This window comes from Parus major, chromosome 2 (assembly GCF_001522545.3).
Source record: "Parus major isolate Abel chromosome 2, Parus_major1.1, whole genome shotgun sequence".
Classification (NCBI taxonomy): Eukaryota; Metazoa; Chordata; class Aves; order Passeriformes; family Paridae; genus Parus; species Parus major.
In genome coordinates, this window is record NC_031769.1 from 59,380,653 (window position 1) to 59,399,739 (window position 19,087).

Below are 19,087 nucleotides of genomic sequence, written 5' to 3' on the forward strand. Positions count from 1 at the left end.
CCTGTATTTTGCCAGGTGTAAGTTTAAAGTTCTTCCCCTGACTTTCCAGAGTAAGTAACAGCAAGCTGTTCCCAGTGAATTTAGTTGAGAGCTACAGAGAACCGTGAAAATCAGTCTAGGTAGTTGGATGCCTCAATTAGAACTCAGAGACACACTCTTGCCAATCAGGATTTGTCTTTCAGGGGTGTTCACCCAATAACTTTCTGTCTCCTGGAGCACATCCATAGTCACAGAGAGGGGGAAGTTAATAAAAACCTAGAATTTCTTGTGGAAATGTGGTTTGCAAGCAATATTTTTAAAGCAGTTTACCCAAACTCTGTTATTAATGATAATAATTATAATAGTTGTCATAGGCTGTACATGATCATATTGACGGTTTCACGATAGAAGAAAAACTGCTCAACAGATAACAAGTTCTGTGTGGCAAAGGAGGAAAGAAGGTAGGGAAAAGAGACCACTAAAGACCGACACGGTCCCGATGATAATGCTAAACATCACCACAAAATCATTTGCAGGTGTACACAAGTCCTGCCACTCCTTCTTTGCCCAGTTTCTGTATGCAAGGTCATCCTCCTGGTGCTACCTTAGAAACTGGCCTTATTCTATAGAGGACATTGAATGATAACACTGCGAGTCAGCTGACTGCTGTGTCACAGAGCTGCTGCTTTCTACATTATCGCAACTGCCAGAGCTCTTACTGCTGCAGTTTTCTAGTCGCAGTGCGGCAAAGCAGACGCATAGAACCAGGCACAAAGCAGCATAGATTTTTTTTCATTCTTATCTTTTTCATACGAGGGGAATATTCCTGGTGTTAGCGTAGGAACAGACACAGCATGGATGTGTTGGCTTCCGCCTGGCAGCATTTTCAGCTGAGCAGGGACTGCTCGGAGCTCTGTACCCAAATTGCCTCTGAGGAAGAACGCCTGATTTCCCACTTTGCGTACTAAGAGGGTTTTTTTCTTTATGCTACAGTGATGTACCTGCAGCAATAGGACAAAGGAGATGGCACTTGTCACTGCCTGTCCGACTGGGGCCTTTTGCGGGTACTCCACTGCCGAAGCTGTGCCAGCATCCCAGGGTCAGATAGATTGGTAATACAGTTTGCTGCAATTTCTTACATCAGTTAGGGCAAAGCTCAAACAAGAAACCAGACTCTCTGACCTAAATCAGTCCCAGTCCTTCTGGATACAGGGCAGCAGTCGACTAGCAATGACACAACCAGCCATCAAGTGGAGAGTCTCTGGGATTGCAATCTGTATCAGCTGGAGTCTGAGAGAACGAAACCCTTTCGGGTATCCAGTCGCTTCTTCTAATACTACAAATATTACAACTACTACTACTGCTGCTACTTCTGTTTTTCTTGCCTGTAAGAAGCTGTTAATTGCGATTGGTCTCAGCCTGTACATTTGCGTGGATTAGTCTGTCTATAACGCAGTCCTTATCCGCTCCTGCTGGAAACCGGGGCACGAAGTCAGCCTGCTTTAACAGTTGTTTCTTCCTGCGTGATGCTATGCAACTAGAATGGGTTACACTGACAACAAAGGAACAAGCACAAAGCACCACTTTCTTTGCTGGACTGTTACAGGAACATAGCTCTTCTTCGATATGACACCCTGGTCTCTTCTCTTTGCTGGCTTTTTTGTATTTTTTTAAATTTAATTCATCTAATCGAAGAGCCTAACAGACACCATCGTGAATGTGGCTTTTAATCATTTGGAAAAGACAGCATGTGGAGACTGCGATTCGAGACAGCAACACATTTAGGTTATTGCCAATTTTAAATACTTGGTTTGTGAAGCACAGCCCTAAGGGACAAGCTCAGTAACTGAGGGAGAGATTGTAGATAAAGAAATAAAAATGACAAGCGTAATGGAGGCTCTGCAAAAGAGACTGTCAGAGAATCAGTTCATGGATGGCAATTTCACCAGTCTGAATCTGAATAATTCATAGATTGAAATTACCCTGCTTTCACCTTTCCATTTAAACCGGCATGATCTGAATCTCTAATAAATTTTCAAGATAAAGTAAAATGCCAATTTGAATCTGAAGAGCTTTTAAAACCAGATGCTACACCCTGAATCTTTCGATACCTTTCACAATTATCCTGTGAGAACCGCACTTCATCACGAAGCACCATTACCAGTGAAAATTACTGTGATTACAATAGCAACAATAGAATACCATCAAATGATCTCTAATCTACCTAATTTACCAAGGCTGACTGTGTGCCCATTGTGTTTCACTACGTCTGGCATTGGATCAATATCACAGTGGAACAAAAATGCCTTACTGTGCTTCCTTTTGGTACCTTTAACTTTGACAGCACAGGAAAAAAAAATCTACCTGCTGTTAAATGTTTTTACAGCCAATCTACATGCCTGCTGTAGGATCTGATTGATTCTCTATGATTTTCTTTAGTTCCTGGGTATCAGATGTCTTTGTGTTACTAATTAGTTTATAATGTATACTCATGCACAAAGACTGCAGCAAGTGAGTGCCAGCACAGGGACACTGCACTGCTGCTGCAGTTGCAGCGCTCTCACTGGGGAAGCCAAAACGAGTTTGGTGCCTTATGTGAATATTTACTTCTGTCTGAGTTAGAAATGCTTTGTAGCATCACCGGTTTTGGTCTTACTACGTGAAAAATGTATGCAAAAGCCATGGTCAGGAAAAATGATAGCGTGTTATACTAACAAGATTTTCTCCCTGTTCAGCAATTAGCATGTGGTTGTGAGAGACAGGCTGTGACTCCTTCTGTGTGTGTGTGTGTGTGCGTGTGTAGGTACGCATGCACATACATAAATGTAAAGCTACTGTGCCCTGTGAATGACTATGTGCTGATGATCTCTGAAAGTAACAACTTTCTCTGACAAGCCAGGCGCTGCGTTTTGCCGCAATCTGCTCAGTTGTAACAAATCCCTCTTTTGGAGGTGTAAATTTCCTATAGGATGATGCGTGACTTCTGGAACAGTAAGTACCATTTATGCAATATGTTGGTGCCTATAGCTCTGCTGCAGAGCAGTATTTTAAGTGTAGTTTGAATCCTTGTAGCATAACCAGAATGTGAAGAAGTGAGAAACATGTACAGAAGGCTAGAAACAGGCATTCTTCATGGAGGCGACTGTATCTGCTGTTTGTATGTGTGTGAGTTGTACACTTTGGGCTTGTTTTTCATTTTATAATCAGATTTACTCTGCCTTCAGGGAATATTTTTTAAGGGAGGAAGGTAAGCAGTATTTCTTCTTATTTCTATAACTGTGTTGTATTTCTCTTGTGGGAAATGCATGTTTACAGCACATAGTTATATAATACAGCATGATCTCATGACATCTAGTTAAGTGTTTCAATATTTGTTCATATTAAAATTGGGCAAGAAAGCATGTTTAAAATATGGAATTTTTTACTGAAAATGCACTTCTAGAAATTCTATGAAAAAACAACTTACAGATTTTGTTTGCATTCATTTTTGCTCTTTACTGTTGTTAAATAAGTGCCTATTCTATCTTAATACTAATGGTCTTGAAACCTTCAGTTTTTATAAGTTCTGTCTTTTCAAAACGTAATTTACTGTACTTCTAAATTTTCTGTATATTAATGGAGACTGTTCTCTAGAGGCAGAAGAGGCAAAAGATTTTACAGCTTGATCTGTGATAACAAAGGAACTTGAAAGGGCACAAAATATGATTATACAAAATTTTTAGATTTTAAATGATTCAGTAAGGTGATTTAGCAAAATGCTGTTCTTAGACAACACACTCTCAAGTTACTACACTATCTGGAAATAATTAGTCCATGCAATGTTATACTTCTATTCTTAGTTTTCACGTAGTATTCAAAACTTAACAGAGAAAAAGCTGAGAGCAAATACCAAAACTTTGGTAAAAGTTTACTTATATACATTATGTTGTTGTAGTAATAAAATTGAGACATTTAGACTGAACTTTGCTGAAGAGAACTAGTTGTTGTGGTTTAACTATTTTATGAAGAACATTTTATGGTTTCATGTACAAGATATAACATAGACTGATATAACTACTATACTGAAAGGACCGTGCAAACAGAAATGTGAATGTTTTCAAAATACCGTACAAGTACCTGGCAACATTTACAGTATTATTATTATTGCCACACTCCTCCAGTACTACATGCTGCATTGAAATCATGGTCTGTTAACCAATTGGATTCCACAGAGTATTTACAACACTAAATTTTTTATCAGTCTTTTCTGCTGTGACAGCCTGTAGAAGGCAGCTGGCCATGGGGTGTGAGCTGTCCTCACTAACAAGTGCAGGGCACAGCTAAGGGAGAGTTCACAAGCTGTTGGTGGCTTCACATAAGGGCCCAATCCAAACCCTTCTATGGAACTGCTCTGGAGTCCTCTAACTTTGTGTTTCTGCTATTAAACTTTAAACATGCCCCTGGCATTCTCCCACTGCTCCATGTGGCCTTTCCACAACATGCAGTGCTGGTCAGGCCTAATGCTGTTTGCCAGTGTGAGCCCCTGCAGGAGTTGCCAGACTCTGTTGGGGAAGCACACTCAGGAGGCAAAAGTATCCATGATGCTCTGAAGAAAGTACTCTAAAAAAGTCTGGAAACCTTGGGAAATGAACTCTGCCTTTTGGGGTGATGTGTGTTTCAAAGGCAGCAGGATTGCAGTCTGTCAGCAGGATACACTGTGTGTGCAAATGGGAAAAAAAAGCCTTTAAACCTTTTCAGACACAGGATTATGAAGAGAATATTAGCAATATTACCTCATAGGAAGTATTAAAATGTAGTCAAGTCGTATCATCCATGTATTTTCTGATGTGGTTATGGCCAATCAGGTAGCTACAGCTGCAGTGTTTCGGATTTATAATTTTATGTGTCAAAATAAATGGCAGACTGCAACACGAAACTTCTAACGTACAGCCACTAATTTCAGCAATAGGGATTCAACAGTTAACATATATCACATCAAAAGATGTATTAGTCTGGTTTTTATGCCTGTTGTTCACTGTTTTACACTTGTCTATAAATCAATCTGCAATGGCAAAGGGAGGACAAAACCCTTCTTTACATGAGTTCCCAACAAGCACAGATATCCACTTCGGTGAAATTACTCCCATGCATTTGGTGGACCCTTATCTGCAGCTAGGCAGCAACTGTGATGAAACCATACACATGAAAACCATATTGGAGCCCATTCTATTGCCACAGAATTTAATATCAAGTCTCCCTGTGCCATCAATATAAAAGATAGATCCATTAACTTGCTTCCATTACATCCTTTTTGTGAAAGTTGCTGCTATTTTGTTGTGTTTTTTTCTCCTTGATTACAAGAGTCGTATATAGTTGACACAACACTGAACAGAAGATCCTTTCTGTTCACCAGGACACAAGACCTGAGTAAACATACACTGAAATCTCAGGATAGGTTTATTTGACAACTGAAGGGACTGTCTCATCTGTAGTTGATAATATTTGTGCTTACTTGCTTGTCAATTCTTCATTATCATCTGCTATAAAACACACAAGTTCTGATCTGAAATGGTTGTATCTATTTGGACAAGAGCCCTGAGGATAGGAGGGTCTGTTGTGGGTTTCATTGCGGTTTTTTTCACTGTACTGCTGCTTTGAATTAATTGCAACTGCCTATGGAAATATGATCCCTTAAGAATGTAGAGAAATACATTATTAATGATTATGTATGAAGAATTGCTAGATTCCCCTGTACTCTGGCTGCTATGAATTTCACACCATGATTCCCGAAGAAAAATTAAAAACAAAGTAAGACCAATTTAACTTGAAATTAAAACAGCAGCATTTCCAAACCAATAATTTTTGACACAGGAAATTCAGAGTTAAACAGAAGAAAATCCAAGTGGTTCATGGACACAATTAAAATACCTGAGCAGCTCCTTTCCTCTTTGATGCCATAACTCCAGGATGTGATAGAGGTAAATAATTTTGCCAAGGCAGTTTATACTACATAGATAGGATCAAAACCCACCTTTGGCTTTAAAAGTATTTGCACTGCATTTTACAGTATCGGTTCAGTTTCTTTATGGGCTATAAATGTACACCTGCTCTGTGCTTTTAGCTGCGTAACATAACCAGATGTTCTGAAAATCAAATTATTTCAGACCAACCAAAAGAGGGAAATGAAATCCTAAATGGGAAGTGCAGAAGAGGCAATGGGCTTCCCAGGTCTCATGCCAGCAGAGACTATTGCTGTGGGTTTTCCAGGTCAGGTTAAACTTCTTATGGTGTTAGGACTTGTTATTAAAAAAACCCCATAGTTAAAAATGAGTGGGAATTCAAAATATGGCCAAAGTTTTGCCCAAAACCATAAGTGGTTTTGGTTTTTTTTTCTAACTACATTTGACATTATTTCTGCCACAGGCCTTGCCTCAAAGTTTACCAAGAAACTCTGTCCAAAAGAATATTTGCAATGCTACACTTCATTTGTAGGAGGTCATGCATAGTGAAGCACACACAATGAATTAGCAGTTGTGGCAAATGCTGAAAGTGGGAAACATTGTTTAAACGGAAAAAAATATAAATTGATAGATTATGGTGTTGCCACTGTACTGTTCACTTATACTCAATATTTCACAGAGGTAGTGCAGAAATGAATGTACAGCTAAATTATATGTAGTTACACTCAGGGAAATGCTCAGAAGAAAAGTCTTATGTTGTACTCATCTGTTTCTGTTTCTTCTGCCTATGTTCACTCAAAACCAAACTCCAATGGCACAGCAGTCACAACAACTGGCTGCTCCTCCAACCTGCAGGTAAGAAGTTTCACTGAGATAGCCAAAGGATGAGATCCCACTTCTTGTGGTCCTAAAGGTAATGTCCTAGTTGGTGGGGTGGGGGGAGAGGCAGGTGTGCAGATGGGCATTGACATGATACACTTCTGACTGCCATACAAAGCAAAAGAGGGAAAATGCCATTATTAAGTAATTGGAGTAGGAATTACTACATTTAATTTCTACATTTTCAGAGGCAGCTCTTTTGCAAACTTGTCAAATTTGTACCTAGCAGGAGTATCATGTGGTGAAAACTGTCAATGAGCACTGAGACTGTGGAAAAAGGGTGCATAACCTGAGGGAGTCTACCAATGTTTACTCATACACATATGCACAGTGCTAGCATTACTGTTCAGATGCAGCTTTAAGTCCTTTTAATATGCCTGCAAATGCAGCTGCCTATGCCATTGCACCCATAATGTCTGTAATGTGACCACATATTTCAGATTTGGCTTAAGCAGCTACATCCCATTTAAACTGGCCTTTTTGATAATGGTATTTTTGCTTTTTCTTTGAGTGACCTAGCATGCCTCTTGTTATGCATACAAGTAAGCATGAATTGTTGCAACTCCTTTTGTCAAAAGGTATGGTTTTCTTCAAAGCTTGTCTGTACTCGAACTTTTCACGAGGGCCAGCCTGTCTTTGCAATCTGATGGGTTTAATATGGTTATGAATTGTGTGCAGTCTGTGTTTTTTGTGTTCTGTGTTTGTTTCATTATATTTAGAAGTTGGAGTGCACCCTTTCCTTTGCCACACAACTTGATGCTAGGTAATTAAAAAAATTTAAGGGCATGTGCTTCACCTTCTGAATGCCTCAGTGTGTCTGTGTGTCTGTGTGTGTGTGTGAGACTTGCTGAGCTCTCAGAGCAGAATCTGGAGCCCATGGGAGTATGTGCAGGATGGATTTCATTGGCGAAAAAAGCAAAAAACAAAAAAAGAAAGCAATTTTATAGTGCTTCTGATTGCTTGCCTCAATTTAGACAATACTTGTAAAATAGTCTATGACTATTTGTCAAAGTCTATGAGTCTTTATTTTTGTAAATAAGTACCTCTAAACACAATTTTTTCACCTTACAGGGCACTCCATGAAAATAATTTCTTTAACAAAGGTGAGTCATATAATGAACCAGTAACAGCTGGAGGAAATCCTGATGGAAAGTAGCGCTCTCATCATTAGTGTTGTGTGTGATAAATTAGGAGCAGGCTCTTCAGGAAATGAGGACAAAAAGGTGGAATTGCTGCTCATTGAGAGTTTGTCTTGAGCATAGAGTTCATGCTCTTTAAGAACAATAAGAACATCCTAATTCTGTGTTTGATATATATATATATATATATATATACACACATATACATATACATATACATACACATATACATACATAACTTGGGGGAATTTAGATCACTAGCTAATACACAAAAGTTATAAAATTGGCTACTCCAAAGAGTTTTAAGTTTCAGTGATACTTTGGGAATGTTAGGGGCAAAGAATAAAATATAGTTGTCAAGGGATATCATAAATATGTGAAAATGACTGAATACATAACCATAATTTTGTTTCTTTATTTATAAAGCATTAAAATGCCGTCTCAATGTAGTACTGAGGAATTCCCAGCCTTCCTTCTGTTTCAAATGTGGAGAGGTCCTTTCGTCTTCCACTACAGCAGTAGCCTAGGGACTCTTGGCAGGTACATATTTCTACCCAGATATTTTATATTGTTTGTAGATAAGTACTCCACTTTTTTCCCAGAAATTCCCTGCATTCATAACAGCACAGTGGAAAATATTTACATTACTGTATATTTAACCACAATACCTGTCAAGAAAAAACAATTTTATTGTGCAAGGCATTGTATGAAGGGAAAACAAAATGTTCATACTTTGGAATTGATTTTTATCTGAAGGAAGAATAATCACTAAATACTTGAGAAAACAATGTACCATTTTCAGACAGAAAAGATAATTTTTAGAAAACATATAACAAATAAAGCTATAAATTACAGCTGAAAGATTCATATAATAAGAGCAACCTAGTTTTTGAACAACCTTATTGCAAGTCTCTTATCTATTTTTATCAAAAATGAAATGCACTTGCAGTGATGAAGTGATGATTGCATTTAAAAGGAAGTGTGACTCCCTCCAAAGAATAACTGCTTTCAGGACCTGATTTGATGTTAGAAGTCATAATAATAACCAATCATTCTTGCAGCATTCAGAAACTTACATGTAGCAGAAAGTAATTTAATATGTGTATAAGCCTTGAAAAGCTTTTCCTCTGCCAGTACCAGTTTAGTAAAGTTTGTGTGCCTTCTGCAGAGTTCTAAGAGCTTACCTGGGTTGGAGTGAGTTCTAGACAGGAGGTAGCCAATATTCTGTATATTTATCAGTGCTCACTTAAATACAATGCCTGTAACAACCTACCATGGTATCAGGGAAGTTTCTGTATTTTCTTTTAAACAATTCACAGTAAATTGATGATTTTTCCCTAACCCACAGACAGAACACTGAATTTTAAGAGACAGATTTGAAATACAAAAATCTAGAAAATAAACTAATGTGTCCTGGAATATCAAAAGTAGGGAAACTTCTTGGTTTAGACAGACATGCAATTTACACCAAAAGCATTTGTGAATATTCTCATTATGTGCATTTCATTTTTTAATTATTGTAACTATAAAGCAGGACTGCATCTTCGGTTTGCTTTTTTAAAAAAATGTGGTCATTAACCAGCATCAGGGCTGTGAGTTTACTTGAATTCCTTCCTGATCCAGGTTTAGTCAATCTTGCTGTATCTGCATGAGAAAATTATTGAAATGAGTGAGGTGAAGTTATGTGAAGGGACAAGGTGGCTTTTGCACATTTAGGAATGCAATTTCCATTGATGATGGGTAAGTATCTAGTTATTTTAGAAGTGCCTGTCACCAAGTTTCTTAAAAGTATATTTACTCTTTCCTCCCCCCCTTTTAAGACTTATCACCATTTGCAAAGTACTTTTATTTAATATTCTTCCTTACTTCAAAACTGGTTTATTCAGTTTTCTGATAGTGTAATAGACACCACCAAGAGTATTGAAACTGTGTTTAATAGCTTCCCAAATATTAAATTTTCCTGTTAGATTAGAAAGTAGTCCATTGAGAAAACTTACTTCAAAGTCAGCACATCCAAATGCCAGAGACAGAAATTCAAACTAATCCAAAACAAAAGGTAAATCAGAAACTGTGTGTTACTGCCTCTATTTCATGATATCTCCAATGCTGATGACTACTAGAACCTTTCTACTGATTTCATTCTTTGAAGTGCAGTTTGCTAGTTAAATCATGAATCCTCTCAGAGCTGGAAAACTGCTGGAAGCAGAATTTTGGATCTTGCCTGTGCCATTTCACCACAGCAGAGACATAAATCTCACGTAAAACCTGGGGATCATAAATTGAGGTTGAATGCAACTATAGTAACAGTATAGAGACTAGCAGTGGGGTGTGGGGTGTAGGATGGAGACAGCAGTCACAAGTTAGTAGGGCCAGGACTAAAATCTGGTCTACTTCGTTACATTTACAGAACCAGCTTTGGCAGGATGCGCTACCTCATATAAGCCTTCATCTTTTGAATTCCTACCAATGGTTTGGATTTTGCTCATGACCTCTTCACCACCAGCAAAGGTGTAAAACTTAATGGAGAGAGACACCTTTGCTTTCATCTATCTGGCTTCTGCTGAGTCCTGATCACACCAAATGTGTTAAATTTCTTGCCGTATTGTAGTTTCACTTCCATTGTTTACAGCCTTGAGAAACACAATAACCCAGCACTTATGGTTGCTTCTCTTTGTTTCTCCTCCTTGGAAATGGCAGTTTCACTTTCAAAAGCTAAATCAGCGGCTATTCATTTACAAGCCACAGTAAAACTTTACCAGGTCCCACCTGCTGGCTGGCTGCTATAGGGATGGGCAGACCAGACTTCACAGAGGGAAAACACATTCCTCTGATTAACAGACAAGGCATGGTGTCCTTCCAAAAGTTTACTGAGGCCTTCAGGCTCATAGCTTCAGTTAGATGTAAATGGAAAAAGCTATTGAACACTGTAGCTGGTAAGTACAGGTAAGAAGAGGTTAAAAAAAAAAAAGAAGAGAAAAAACATTTTCATGCAAAGGTGAATTGAATTATGTTGAACTGAATATTGAGTTATCTTTTGGCATATTCACAATAAGCTAACAGCTATGTAGTAGATAATACAGCTTCTTCCACAGTAGATCTTTTGCAAGTGGGCTTACAGAGAATGCAAATTATAAATAATTTATGATAAAAATACATTTATAATTACATACATATGTGCACACATACACTTGAAAATAAGATTTTTTTTAACACAACTTTATGCATATGCAGTCATTTAACTTCATTTTCAGTGGGTTCTGTCACTCTTTATAATTTCACACTGATAGGGAAACACCACTACTTTGCCTTTGCAATGTTTTGGTTTTCTTTCTGCTGCTTGGCTTTGCTGATGAGAGAACACAGATTAGTTTTTAAATAACTGTAGTTCTTCAGATTGCATAGTATACCACGGATCTGAATTTCAGGAGCCACTACAGTGTTGGGTGAACCACATTTATTAGCTATTAATAGTGAGACTATAACAGGCATCAGAAGCTGCACAAGAAAACCTTAGAAGACTAAACCCCTGGCTGCAATCTCAGCAAATTCTGTGTTAGTGGAAATAAGCTTTGTAACACATTACTTGTTTTCTTTGGACACCCTTTCTGAACTTTAAGTCATTCTTCTAACTCAAATATGTTTGGTTTTTGCTTGCCTCTTTCTTTATGATATTCAGATTTCATCTTTCCATGGTGACTTTTTTCCTTAGCACTAATTTAGACTAACAACAAAGGCACATCCAAGGAACTCAGGGGCCAAATATGGCTCAACTGGTATAAATAAATAGGCAGATGTTATTTCCTATCTGTCTCTCGTTGTTGTCCACACTGTTATAGTACTGTTGTCTACACCTTTAAAGAAACGCAAAATAAAAGTAGTAGAAAGGCACTCTATAAACCACAAATTGCATCTTCGCATTAAAAAGAATTAACTTCCAACCATTAAGTGCAATGAAATATCTATTTATCAAGTTAAATTGTTTTCCTATGGCACAAATACAATTACAGAGGCCTTTTACATATGGATGGTACTTGCTTAAGGACTATTTTTACACTGTATGCATAAATCAAGTTTAATTTCAAGTTTGTTGTTTGGGGTTTTTTACCCCAATCTTTCAGGAGATAGGCAAACAATGTTGGAAAAAACCTCTTCAGTTATCAAAATACAGTCTTTTACTTACCAAGGGAACTATGCTTGTGGCGTTTTCCATGAACACAAAAATCCTCATCATTAAATAGCTTGAGCTATTATTTTTTTTGTCCCCACAACTTGTATTGAAAAACTACTCTAGAACCTCACCACTTTTATGGCCAGAATCTCTCTAACTTCCAGCCTAAATTTATTCATGGCCAAATTACACCCATTTGTTCTTGTGCCAACATTGTCTGCTAGGGTAAATAGTTCTTTTCCTTGCCTACTGTTTACCACCCTATTGTGTTTTTAGAGAATAATTATTTCCTGTATCAGTTTTTGTTCCTACTAGACTAAACAAGCAAAAATTTTTGAGCCTTGCTCTTAAAAGCACATCACTGTGGTAATCTATCCAATTTTTCACCTGTTTCACCTTCCACGAATGTGATGAAAAAGATCTCTGCGAGATCTCTCAGGTGCTTTAAGTAATGGCATAATTTTTTTACTTTTGTCTAATAAGAAATAGTTTATCTGGTTTATGGTTAGCATCTGCTTTTTCATGGTTGTATCCCACTGGCAACTCAGTAAGCCTGCAGTTAGCTTCTATGCATACATAGATCTATCTCCTGTGTTATTTACAACTGATATGCTCCTAGTTTACAGCAGATTTTTTAATTAATCCTTGAGTGCATGTCTTCACTGCCAACACCATGCACTTCAAGAGTGAGTTTAGCAGTGTGTATTTTTAATGTGCATTTTCCAAGGGTAACACATGTTTTGGATAGGCTGATGCCAAAGATAATAGAAAAATAAAAAGGAATAAAGTTGTGAGACCAAAGAGAGGCACTCAGCACACTGACAGCACCAGGCACGACATATTAAGGAATATTGAGTTTTCACTCAATGCTCCAGTGTAATATGATAGAAAGTAAATGTTTGAGTGTGATACACTGCATACAATACACTAGGACATTCTTTTTTGGCCCTGTATACTTACAGCTGCTTAACTGTCGTATTTCAAAATAATTAGGATTATTATATCAATTACTTCCAGGGTAAAAAAAAGCTTTGATGCTGCCTGGTTGTAAAGGGTCCATTTAAGGACCATACATTCTGGAATGAAGACTATATAACTCTTAAGTTTTAACAGAAATGGAGACTTTCACAAGCATGTTGATGATTTTAGACTGCAAGTTCAAATAGCTAGGAATTTAGAAACTGAATCCTTAAGAAAATGATAGATGTTTCCTCATTTTGATGTGGAAGCCAGCAATCTATAAAATACCTTTACCTATGCAATTATAGATAGCAGAATTCCCATAATTAGCAGCTTTGCCCTTTATTAGAAAGATAGACTACCTTCTTGAAGGATGTTTTTAGAGGGAGAAAGATTATTTTAAAGTCATGTGATGCTTTGGGTTTTTTCAATTTTTCATAAGAGTGGTGGATGAAAAAAAATTATTTAAATTATCTGCTAGGTTGTGCAGCTTTAGGAAATTCTTGAAAAATATTTTTGTCAGTTTTAAATTTGATGGGAATCTGCTTATTGGGAAGGGAATCTGTGTCTGCTCAGGATTATTTTATTAAGTTATTAAAAGGTAGTTTTACTTACTGTGTCCTGCTTGACTATTGCTACATAATACCTTCTTTGATGTTGAAGTGGAAAAGCGAACACATTAACTTTTTGATGCATTATAAGTAACATTGAATATGCTTTCTTTAGTTTGGGGCACCCTTGTGGAGTTGATAGCTGCCCAGTAATCACTGCTGTACAAAGTGGGGTGCGGCTCTGGGGTGTCCAGCACAGGAAGGACATCAGCCTGTTGGAGCGAGTCTGGATGAGGGCCAACATGATGACCAGAGAGCTGGAGCATGTCCCCACTGAGGAAAGGCTGAGAGGATTGGGATTGTTCAGCCTGGAGAAGAGAAGGCTTTGGGGTGACCTAACTGTGGCCTGCAGTACCTGCAGGGAGCCTGCAGAAAAGGTGGAGAGGAACATTTCGCAAGGGCATGTAGTGAAAGGACAAGGGGAAACAGCTTCAAACTGAAAGAGTAGGTTTAGGTTAGGTATTAGGAAAAGCCTCTTGACTGTGAGGGTGGTGAGGCACAGGAACAGGCTGCCCAGAGAAGCTGTGGATGGCCCTTCCCTGAAAGTGTTCAGGTCTAGGCCGGAGGAGGCTTTGAACGTCCTGCTCCAGTGAAGTCTCTGCACTTGGCAGGGGGTTTGAAACTAGATGATCTTTAAGGTTCCTTCCTTCCAAAACTGTTCTAGTATTCTATGATATGCAAATAGTGGCTTCAAAAAGTAAATAAATCTATATTTCTGTCACAAGGTTTATTTTCTTTACCCATAATTTACCCACTGTATTTTTAGAAATATTTGAGACATCAGAAACTTGCAGGCCTTCACTGCAGGAGGGTACAACCAAGTGATCATATTAACTTGACAAGATTAATTTAAACAGTTCTTTCCCTTAATATACCTCTTTCTTTTTTGCTAGTTGTAAAAAGTAAAAGTTTTTGTCAAACTGGGACAAGGTTTGTTATTAGTCTTTCCTCTTTAGACAATGATGCACTTTTTATGTTGTGTAAGGAAAAGGATTTGCAAAGTGCCTGACAAAGTGAAACATCACAGAAAGTAAAATGTGTAGTAGAGGGTAACACTAATTATTATTTTAATCTCACAGAGGTTCTGGGCTAATTAAAAAAGAATTAAACTACACATGACAGATACCAGTTACATTTCTTCATATACTGCTGGAGGATGCACAGGACCATAGGGGTGATGAAAGCATTGCAAGAACATACAAGAAAAATAAAACACAATTTCTTCATCCAAGTGCAGTGGGTTTTGCAGGTAAATATGGCATACTTGTTTGACAAGATGTTCTTTTGCACAGTATAATTTTGTTATTAATACAGCTTCTATATAGAAAAACATTTGTTAAGTGATTTAAGAGAGGTTGGGGGGGCAGAGAGAGCAGAAAATCACCCTTCAGCAGTTATTTACATGTGAAATACTCAATACAAAATAAGAGTTTCTCCTCTTGTATAGTATCTTCTGGTGACATTTTGAAATAAAATTCAATTATAATTTCCCAAGCTGACAAAATTTATGCTTCTCTGAGAAGCTGGTCTCATCAGTAAGTTAATACTGTTTGGCACCTGTATGGAGAAGCATCCAGAAAATATTTGCTGTGTAAAAAAGTGATTTATTTTTTTTTTTCCTCAGTTGTTTTCTCTTCATTACTTGTGTTAACTTCCTTGCCATTAGATTTCTTGGAGCTCTGATTCAGGGTGAAACAGATCTGTTACTTCCTGAAAAAAGATTACTTAGTATGGAGATGGTAAGGTAAATTTGGTGAAATAAATCTGTTTTAGGAGGGTTAAGGTGGATGTGCACCAGAAGGATATGATGAGAACTATGATAAGTTTCATATTGTAAGGAGTGCCATGCTAATTCAAGATAAAAAGTGAAACAAAAATCCACTCTGGGAATTAGGAGCTGTGCATCAGCATGGATGCTGCTGTGCCATGCAGGCTAATGCAAGCACATGGCAGCTGATGGGACAGAGCCCTGTGCCTCGCTCCAGCGCTGACTTCTGCTTTCCCTTCGGTCTGTCATGGGAGTGGCTTAAAATTATATAGTCTGCAATGATATAGGTCTACAATATGAGGGCTTTGGCACCTTGGTCCTGCTTCAGAGTAGTTTAATGCTGAGAGAAACTCTGTAGCTGATGAGGATTTTTCTGTCTTTCAAGTGACATCTTAAAATCAGGTGTGTCAGAGCTTATTTTGTGTAGATGACTGGCATGTTGAATGCAAGAAGTTGTTGACTTGTGCTTCCAGAGAAGGCAGCGTGTGTAATGTGCACAGCCTGTGGGACTATTGAAATGATATATCTGATCATTTGTGCCCCAGTTTCACTCCCCACACATTTCCCACTTCTTTACACACAGAACTGCAGTAGGCAGGGCTGATTTAGGAGAGCAGGTATTCCCCAGCAGAGCTGAGAAGTGAAAGAAACTCTATCAACTGGGAGCCAAATAGCAGCAATGGTGAGATGCTGCAACTCAGGAAGGTTTATAAAACCATAGCTTATTTCCAGTTTCTTTAAATAAATTATTTCCCATTTCTTTAATAATCACAGGATACTGTAATTATTAAGGCAACAGGAAATAAATAATAAATTCCTCCCTAAAAAGCACTTTATATATGAGATGTGAAAAATGGTGGAGTTGAAAGGGAGATAAGGTGCTCACACTGTGCACCCAAGCTGGATGTGGGTTACTCCCTTTAAGGTGTGTGGTCTAAGCTTCAGGTGATGGGAGTGGTTCCACGTTTTTTGAAGTTTTGCTTTTTCTTCTTTTTTTCATCTTCCTCCTGGCTTATCACAGGCCTTTCCCATGAGCAGTGTCAGTAGCAAAAATTGAGCAGATGTCTCACTGGGCTGTTCCCATTTTGCTACCACGGTATTACATACACTAGGTCTCCCAGCTTTCTTTTTGTGTGTTCCCCTCTCTGTCTGAGCTTCAGCTAAACAGTTTGTTCATTTAAAAAACACTATCAACCCCCCCAAAACTGCCAAAAATTACCCTCACAAAGGTCCTGCAAGTTCACTTCCAAATTTGAAGCTGCTCTTTCTTTTTTTCGAATCCTGTGACTTTATCCTCAATTTTGTTGAGTCTTTACAGGCTTTGTGTCACTTGCAGAAACCTAGAAGGTGGATTACTGTAATGTAAGAATTAACTCTTAGAGGCTTCCAGTGTGACCATTCAGGTTGAAAGTCCTTTTAATAAACTTAATCAGTTAATGATAAAAAAAAAATCAAAAAACTTTCAAGCCATTTTGGCTTTAACAGCAGAAAAAAGCCCAATAAAACAGATACTCTGACAAACTGAAAACAGCAAGTTCACTTATTACTAAAAAGTATAAAATGTTAACAGAAAAGGTATTTTTTAAGTAACATTTATGAGTGTTATACACATGAATATTGAACATCTATTCCCGTAAAATAATCTAGTAAGGAAATAAAACATCCATTTGCATTTTACCTTTGCACATAGGTTTATTAAGATAATATATGTATCTTTTTGTATGCTGAGCCATTGCTTTGTCTCTGTCTCAGCCTGTCCAGGGTGTATGAATATTGACTAACGCACACCCCATGGTGTATTATTGCTTACTTGAAGCATAATACCACATGACCTTGTTTTTTTCTCTTAATTATATTTTTCCCTTGTAGGAAAGTAAGTTTGCTCACTCTGAATCGTGCCAAACCGCATAATTTGGAAAAGAATATTGTGGCTCTACTTGGAAAGTACTAATTGGGCTCTAGCCATCACTGGGAAAGCTGTATAGTCTTTTATTATTTTAACTGGCCAAATGCCCTTTGTTACCACATTAACAGCCTCCCTATGGTGCATGTAACTTTGATGTTATTTCCACTTTTAAGCTAAATTTGACCAGATGAAAGACACAAACCCTCCAATTTTGAAATAAAAAAATAGCATGTTTTGTTAATCCTGTACTTCAGAAGGAAAGTCTGTGAAAATGATAACCTTTGTCTGCTGGCCAAAGTTTTTGTTCAGTAAACCCATCCTGCCAGCTGTTCTCCTTGGCAAGAGGAAAGATAATATTTTGGTATCTCTAATATCTCCATTTTGAGCCGAAGTTCTGCTTGTGCCATCACTTAAATCATGCATGTTAACATCGGTCTGGCAAACAGTGCTGCACTTTTTAAACAGACCTCAGTTTGGATGGTATCACCGCAATGTTGCAATAGAGCTGCTTCAGATTACCACATACAGCTGAAATCACTCGCTGCCTGTGGACTCTTACTGGCGCTCTGGACTGTGCTGCTGAAGAACTGCTTTCAAAGGCTAAAAAAGACACTGAAAGAGGTTTAAAGGTGCATTTTAGTCCAATGTCACCAGGAGCTGAAGGTGCAAAACACCAAGTCTGGGCTCCCACTCACATCTCTTGAAGGAGACTGGACAAGGATCATCTTGGTGACTAAGATCCAGTCCTTAGCAAGGAGAAGGGACAGCCAGAGAAACACTGGCATTTCTGAGAGACACACAGTGGGCACCTAAAGCTCTAGGCCTAGACAGATACATTTTTCACACTGAGACTACCTGAATGAACATGTGCATGGGGAATGCTCTCTCTCTCCAGATCCATCTTTGACTGAAAGTTTTAATTTCTGCTGGAACATAAAGGGTGTTCTCATCATGTTTAAGAACATTTAAGAATGTCTTTCTCAGTTTACAGGTAACCTGAAGCCAGGGTGGTTACAGGCATATTGGATACCACACCTTGGCAGAGGATTATTTCTGCACATGTTTCAGGACAGCTCATCACTAAAGACTTATAAGGGGAGAAAAAAAAAATTATAATCCTGCAAAAAATTTACTTGGATTCCTTGAAGGTTTCAAAGATTTCTTAAAGTCCCTCAATGAGCACAAGCAAATTGATTAGGATAAAAGTAGGTCTCAAGTCATTGCCTGATTAGACATAAAGCCTCTTTCACTAAAATGAAGCATGAGGGAAGACAAGAGAGTCTCTTAAAACAAGAATTTAATTCATTTGTGCATTACTGTAATTATACTATTGTCATAAATGCTCTCAGGTTAATGGTGCTTTTGACAATGCAACCTTGCACAATCTGAAACAGAACTGAGCCCTCCCTGAATCTAACTGGCTCCTTTATAGCCTTCTACTTGCATTTGACACTGTAAGGCACATTCCAAAGAAAATGAGGATAGTTCCTGTGTCCAGCTTACTCACTGTTTTTGTAACACCTTGATGTAAAAGTTAATAGCAAAATAGATGGTGCACTTTGTTAGCAGGGCCCAGCCCAACAGCCGTGCTAATGATAATGCAGTTATACCTGGGATTCAAGTTTTCATTTAAGTACATTTCCCCTGACATCTCCAGTATGTGATTTAAAAAAAGAAAAAAAAAAAAGTATTTTTTCAAGTTTTAATTTCCTTCAGAATCATAAAATCATTCAGTACT

General features: G+C 38.0%; 1 long non-coding RNA gene across 1 annotated transcript; it reads left to right on the plus strand.

Moving 5' to 3' along the window:
* The first annotated feature begins 702 nt into the window (after positions 1-702).
* LOC117243896 lies at positions 703-18,689 on the plus strand. The gene is made up of 2 exons (XR_004495909.1): positions 703-7,900; positions 8,363-18,689. It is a non-coding gene; the product is annotated as an uncharacterized LOC117243896 (long non-coding RNA).
* The last annotated feature ends 398 nt before the right edge of the window (positions 18,690-19,087 follow it).